This window comes from Nansenia antarctica, assembly GCF_963989245.1.
Source record: "Nansenia antarctica genome assembly, chromosome: 7".
NCBI lineage: Eukaryota > Metazoa > Chordata > Actinopteri > Argentiniformes > Microstomatidae > Nansenia > Nansenia antarctica.
This window is the reverse complement of record NC_137677.1, coordinates 9,289,152-9,296,651: the sequence shown is the minus strand read 5'-3', so window position 1 is coordinate 9,296,651 and position 7,500 is coordinate 9,289,152. Positions and strand designations below refer to the sequence as shown.

The 7,500-nt window shown below is 43.3% G+C and overlaps 1 protein-coding gene across 1 annotated transcript in view; it reads left to right on the top strand.

The window, feature by feature from the left end:
- Positions 1–3,249: 3,249 nt before the first annotated feature.
- nek7 (NIMA-related kinase 7) overlaps positions 3,250–7,500 on the top strand; it is a 63,276-nt gene continuing 59,025 nt past the window's right edge. Inside the window, exon 1 of the mRNA XM_080536470.1 lies at positions 3,250–3,352. The gene's annotated coding sequence lies outside the window, so the exon portion shown is untranslated. The remainder of the gene's footprint in view (positions 3,353–7,500) is intronic.

The following is a 7,500-nucleotide window of genomic DNA, read 5'->3' as shown; positions in this document are numbered from 1 at the left end:
GATTAGAAAACATTCTTATTTTTTCTTTTAAGATGAACCGTGTCTTTTTTTTCTTTCTTTTTTGTTCAAAGGTGAAATATTGTATGCAACTTCAAAAGGGCAGAAGATGTTTTCAAAATCATGATGGGTTATATAAAAAAAACTAACCAGAAATATGATCTCTGAAATATTGTATAAAAATGTATTTGTTGGAATTGTTGATTTTCATGAACAGGTCTCTCATGCAAAATATATTTTATATAACCTGTTTAATAATGGATTAATACAATGAAATAAAAGAAGTAAACTTTGCAAGGGCTGTATTTTTTTAAATTAATAAACAGACAATATGTTATGTGTCAGATTACTGATGTGTCGATATAGTTACATATTTCCACACAATATGAGTTGCAAATTTCACATTCACATTTTCTTTCTAAAAGGTCAGAACAAGGTGTTCTAAAGACTTGATCATATTCAAAGTAGATTAAGGACCAAATACATAAATAATACCAAATACAATCTTTTTCTGTTTTGGACAAAATAATATTAGCATTGTGGTCCCTGTAGTAGACTATTGTTGTGTAAGAAATGACGACTCAGAGACTATGGCAGACATTTAGTCGAGCCTCCTTCAGGGCAGAGGTGAGGCAAGAGGAAACAGACATCTCAGATATGCACCAGTCTAATGCCTGCCGCTACCCTCCGCCTCCAGCAGCACCCTTCCCTCTGCTAGCAGGGAGAGCGTATTAGTTCCCTGCCATTCCTGGCAGAGACACCTGAAAGTTTGCAGGGGGAATAAAGTGACAAAGAAGACAATCTATACACTATAAAAAACCTAAAATCAAAGAAAAAAGAAAACCCTCACAGCTAAATAAACAATATCAGTGAGGGATAAAAAAAAAAAAAAAAAAAGAGAAGAGAAGTTTGCCACTGGTTTAATGCAGATCAGTGCAGAGCCACTTTTAGAACAATAGAAATCCAACACGATTATTAAACAGATTTTCTACCAAACAGGCGCTGGTGTTGAACCAGAAGATCTCTTGGTGCAGCTCCCCTTCGCACACTGATGCATTACCTCTCATCCACCCATCTAATTATTCCCTCAGAAACCTGAAATTTGAAGATACAAAAGACGGTCCCTATCTGTCACTGAGCACCATTGATCTTATTGAAAGAAAATGTGGGTGTACGGGAACCCAATATAACTCATGCCATTAAATTCCACACAGCATTATTCACCAACAGAATTGACAGATTTCCCTGAGACATTTCTTTTAATCTTCCACTGTTGTTCAAGAAAAGAAGAAAAAAGAAATCTATACCCCAGGCTTCTTCTTTTTCCATATTTGCGAGGTTAACAAAAAGGCTATTGAAGTAGGGAGAAAAAATACTCTTCCACATAACTTGTTGATTATTAACAATGAGGATAGAAAGATGTATGTGTGTGTGTGTGTGTGTGTGTGTGTGTGTGTGTGTGTGTGTGTGTGTGTGTGCGTGCGCTGTATTGGCAGTATCGTATAAACTGTCAGGCTGAAATCAAAGTTGTATAGCCATACCGACACTGTATCGGCTGATTGATTGCAATTGTTCACATTGTCTATTTGTTTGTACCTTATTTAATGACCAAATGTTGTTTAATATCATAATTGTATGATATTGCAGTGAGAAAGACAGAGAATGAGAGAGAGAGAGCGAGAGAATGAGAGAGAGAGCGAGAGAGAGAGAGGGAGGGAGAGAGAGAAGAGAGAGGGAGGGAGAGAGAGAGAGAGAGAGGGGGGGGGGAGAGAGAGAAGAGAAAGAGAGAGAGAGGGAGAGAGAGAAGAGAGAGAGAGAGAGAGATATGAGTGTGGGAGAGGGTGGGCGAGAGGATGAGGGGAAAGATAGGATGTGGTGCCTGCATGTGTGTGTGTGTGTGTGTGTGTGCGCTTTTACATTTCAGTATAAATCATAGTTTTAACATTAACATTATGGGACAAAGCTTTGAGTGCAGACATACAGTTGGAGCTGCTCCAACTGCTCTTATAATAACATTGTAAGTGAATCCTGATGGACAGGGGATTAGGCCATTGGGGTGTGGAATGTCAATTTTATGACTACCCAGGCTAAACTTAACTTTGAACTCTCTAAACTTCCATAATTAGCATCATTGTAATACGGTGGATCAGAGGTGGAAAGAGTACTCAAGTAGGATACTTCAGTGAAATTTTACTCAAGTAAAAGTTAGGTAAGAGTGAAAAGGTAGCTTAGAAATACGTAAGTAAGTAAGTAAGTCAAAGTAATTGGTGTTACTTTCCAAATTAAAACTTGTTTTAACATGAAAAATGTACCTTAATTATTGCATTTCATCATGAATGAAATCTTATGACCAGTCATTGTTAGGATTTTGTGCACGGTTTGATTTGATTGGCCTGTTTAGCAGCTGTGCCCGTTATTGAATATGATTTGGCACACTGAGCGCAGCTTTTGGCAACACTGCTATTTTGGGGGCTAAAGACCTGCCCTTAACAGAGGCCATCACATGCTGCTATGATTCTGCTATGAATACCAATGTACTTCTGTAATGGAGGATGAAAATAAAAGCAGAGAAGTAGAATATAAAACATACTCAAGTAAAAGTAAAACTACCGCCTTTGAAAAAAGACTAAAATAAGTATAAATCCTTGAAAAATCGACACAATTAAAATAGTGACAGTTGTGTAATGTGTTTACCTTCCCCCTCTGATTGGGAGATAAGTGGTTCAGTTGAGTGACGACATGGTTGCTGTAATATTTTTTGCAGAGTTGCTAATTACCTTGTTTAGGTTTAAATATAATGGATGGAGCAGGTATGCACGGTGCCCTCCCAGTACCTGGGCTGGAATAAGCTTGCAATGAAAACACAAGTGTGTTCAGCCTCCCGCGGTATTTGACAGCACCGCTCTGGGGGGGCTGCGTTCGTAAACTCGCTCTGAGAGCGCCGGAGAACACACTGCGTTCGACGTCATAAACCGACCAAGTAATTTGATTGGACGAGAGGCATTCCACGAGTTCATCAGCTTCCCAGCTTCCCTTTACGAACGCAGCCCCTAAACTCTTTGACACTCGCCCCGCCCCCTTCGCTCGCTCGGGTTGTTTACATGACTGTTCCCGGGTCAGGCGCGGTGACGTGCTCGAGCACTTTCTCAACACGCACCCGTTTAAGTAACACTTTATTATTATTTTTATACACTTTCTTTTTTACAATTTTTTACAACTCTTCTCCGAAAAGTTTCAGCACAATAGCAAAAACGGTGCCACGTAACAGAAACTCAGAAAAACAAAACTCACCACTTCAGCAGCGCGACCTTGGAGAAGAGAGAAAGTATAAAAGCCAGTCAACACCCACTTCCTGGTGAGTACAGCCACATTAGCTGCTATAGCACAGAAGTTTTAGCTGTCTTTTAGACACATTAGGGAATACTTTACTTTCCACGTTATGCGAAAGTGAAGTTAGTTACTGCGAACGTTTTAGATAGCTGACATCTTCATCTGACAGCGTCTCAGCAGACAGTGTGACCTCACGCACTGGCTTTTTCTTGCTAGCTAGACTAGCCTGGTGTGGCTAGCTCCATGCTACCACTCTCTCTCTCTCTCTCTCTCTGCAGTTTTTACTTCCTTCTACTGTTTGATAGCTAACCACTTAAGACATCTTAAGACATCTTAAGACATCTTAAGACATCCACAACACGCAAGGGCAACGTTAATCTAACCTAGTTTAGCTGTATAAATGGAAACACAGATGTACTACACTGTCTAGTCTGGATGTTGACAATGATTCTGCAGTGTTGTACATAAGAGAGGCCCTGGCCTGAGTCATTCACATGGCCCAGTGCAGTGGTGTGCAGTAGGGAGCTTTTTGATTCACTATTGCTTTGCCTATGGACATGTTTTATGTGTGATGTATGGCTTATGTCTTATATGCTGGACTGAATTGGTTTGATGATTGTATTGTACTAATATGGTGTGTAGGTTTTCCTGCTACTTTTGTATTATTACAGGTTTTCCTGCTACTTTTGTAACTTTATTCTCACTTTATGAAGAGACTACTTTACTTTTCTCCCTGGAAGTGGACACTCCCCTACACAGATTTAAAAGCATAGGTTCTGGTAAGAGCTCATATTAAATCTGTAGGGGAATGTGGACAATTGTACATTTTCAGGGAAAAGATTGTGGTGGGGGGGGGGACAGGACAGTATTGGAATGCTAGGCTCGGTGGTGTCTAGACACAGTATGTGATGGTGGAGGGAATGACACAGACTCTTAACAAGGTGTGCTGTGTCCGGCATTGTGGCGGCACATCATTGAAAGTGACCGGCTCACTGCCAAACGTTTAGCATGATTCCACACAGGGATGGTGATTCAGGAGTGAGTGGGATCGTATTCTATTGACCTAATTATTGCTCACCCCTGTTGCCACATTCTCTCTCTCCTTCAAACGACGAGAGAGGGCTTTTCACTCTGCCAGGCGGCGTCAGGTGATGGAGATCATTGCCTCTGTGAAGTAGATTATCAAGGAACTTGTCAGAAACCTGATGAGCAGTAAATGGCTGCCAAGCGCTTCTCATCAGACGTAGTTGAGCGTCAATGTGGTTGGAGCGTTTAGGAAGTCGCTGCCAGTAACCTTGTTTTTGATTGGTGCTGAGAAATGAATTGTTTTTGACAGCCTTTGGCAACATGTCATGATGAGGCTTTGCCTTGTTGCATTATAAAGTAGGTTATTAGTATGCTTTTATTGTGTCTAGTGTTAAACACAAGACATAGGCTAATACAATATATAGTAGCCTACTGTGTTGGATAGGCCTATTGCATTCTCTCTCGTGTTTAATGTTGTATCTAATTTTTTGTTCGTATGATTTGCAGATTAGGCTGTAGGCCTTGATGTGTCATCCCAAAATCTATAGAGATGTGACCCACTGTATGAATGGGTGACAGATAAGCTTGTCATCATTTTGCAGAAATGCCCCACCTCTATTGTGCAAGGCCTAGTGATTTATCACAGGGGAATTGACCAAGTATGTGAATTGACCAAGTATGTGAACTGCCCTCAGAGAGCTTCCTGTGTTTGGCTGGCAGCCGGATTAAAGATCAGATGAGACGCTTGTCATCTGACCACTTTTACAGTCATCCTGCCTTGGGGAATTTTTTGGTATTTTTGAAAAATAATACAAAAATGTTGTTGGTTCTTTTTTCATTCTTTTCTTCTGAACGCACATTTGACAGTAGAAGCTTCCTGAGGCAGTTTTTTTTTAGCTACATTAAACTCTGTCTTCTGCATGATGTCAGAGAGTGTGGCCTGGCTCACTACAGAAATGATACAGGCCTACAGAAGGCAATTTGCTGGGGGGGGGCGGGGTTAGAAGCAGAAGCCTAATTAGTACAGTTTGTACCAAATGATTGTTTCATTTAAATGCTAAATAAGCATTATAACCTAGAGTAAAGTTATTATTTTTTTATCTCTGTATTACCGACGCTACTTTTTTGGGATGGGGTGTTGGAAGCAGGTCTTTCTTCCCTTCAAACGCCCATCAATATTTCCTATGTCTGAGGAATGGGTTTCATCTTGTTCTTTCTCTGCTTTCTGAGGGTCAGTGTTATTCCGAGGTTTGAATGTCCCCCAAGGATGCCTTCAGGCTCCTTGTTTCATATGAAAGTGCTCAATTTTCAGAAACATTGATCCTTTCTCATCAGGGTCTGCTGTGCTCTGAGGGAAAACAGACTACAAAGACATGCAAACACAAAATTACACACCCCTGACCTCTGCAAAAGTCTGAAAGCAGCTTTGGTGCCAAAGCCGTGACCACACAATATCAGCCGTTTAGATCACTCTGAAGGGGGCTTGGAAAATAGGATGTTTTCTTATTTATTTATTTTTTAACATTTTTTCAATCTTTTGTAGTCTTGTGTGTGGCACTGCTATATTTCAACTGATTTTAAAGAAATTAAAAGGATGTTATTTGTAAAAAAAAAAAAAATCCCTGGAGTAATTACGGTACACTATATTACTAGAAATTTGACATAATCAACCATTATAATCAAATATTTCAGAGATATTCTCCTTTGCTCAGGCTGTAGCACGACTCACCTCGACTACAGTTGATGGTGTAGGATTTGTATACATCGATTTATAAAATCATTTTTCTGTTGTTGTTTATTTGTTGGTGTATGTATGCTCATTGCTCACACACACATGAGTTTGACCGTGGGCAGAGTAGTGTGTGTTTTATGTGACAGGGCCGCTCTGGAAGCATTGCACAGGCTTGTCATCTGAACAGCAGCCAGAGCCATGTTGGCACATTGGGAGCTGTGCTGGAAAGATCGCTTGAAAGCAGAAACGGCCTTTATTGGCTATTGCCTATAGACCCCCTTCCTCTCTGCTGTCTCTCTTCTTTCCCTACACACACACTAAAAATCCCCCAGGACATAAATCCACTTTCATGGAATAATTACAAGATGCTACTGTAAACACAACAGCAGTGACAGTGGCAGTATGCATTTGTCATGAGGCGAAACAGAATGAATTTGCACTCTGCTGGAGAAAAATAAAGGGAACAAAAAAATTGCTTGCTGACTGTGCTATTGGTGTTTGTTCCAAACCTCACCACAAATGAGTCTTAATGTTTCACACAGGATTCCAGGCAGATATAGCCTAGGCCGAGTGAAGGATGTGTCTGTTCTCACTTGCGTGTGTTTTGAAAAGCTCGTCTGTCTGTCTGAATGTTTCACCCTCCCCTGCCTGGGCCTGCGTGGTGTGCCAGGGACTGGACGGCCCCCGTGTCTGGCCTGACTCACAGCAGCTCCCTCCCAGGTCCTAGGTTTGGCCTGGAGGCACTGGGGCTCTGGTCAAGGCCTGGAGGCATGGAGGAGTAGGAGGAGGAGGAGGAGGAGCCATGGAGCCTGGAGCCATGAGAACGCCCCAGCCCCACCACCACTCCCTCCCTCCGCTCCTGGGGGTCTACTCCCCCCCCCCCCCCAGTGAGAGTGAGGCAGGGTCTCCCCCCCCCCCCCCCCAGTGAGAGTGAGGCAGGGTCTCCCCCCCCCCCTCCCAGTGGGAGTGAGGCAGGGTCTCCCCCCCAGCCCCCCCTCCCAGTGAGAGTGAGGCAGGCTCCCCCCCCCCCCCAGTGGGAGTGAGGCAGGGGCTCCCCCCCCAGCCCCCCCCCCCAGTGAGAGTGTGGCAGAGGCCCCCCCACCCCCCATTGAGAGTGAGGCAGGGTCTTCCCAGCCCCCCCCCAAAGTGGGAGTGAGGCAGGGCCTCGCTGGGAGCAGCAGGAAGCAGCAGCAGCAGCGCTCCTTCAGAAGTCCTGCCAAGCCGGGCCGGGAGACCTTTGCCAGTGTGGCGCGGTTGTGGGGTAGCGAATAAAAATATTTTACGGATGTCTGAAGCCAGGCCCAGGAGCCAGCGGGGTATTTAGCCGTTCTTTAAGTGTGCGTGCGTGTGTGAGTGTGCGTGTGTGTGTGTGCGCGCGCGCGCCTCTGTGTGTGTGTGTGTGCCTGTGCCTGTGT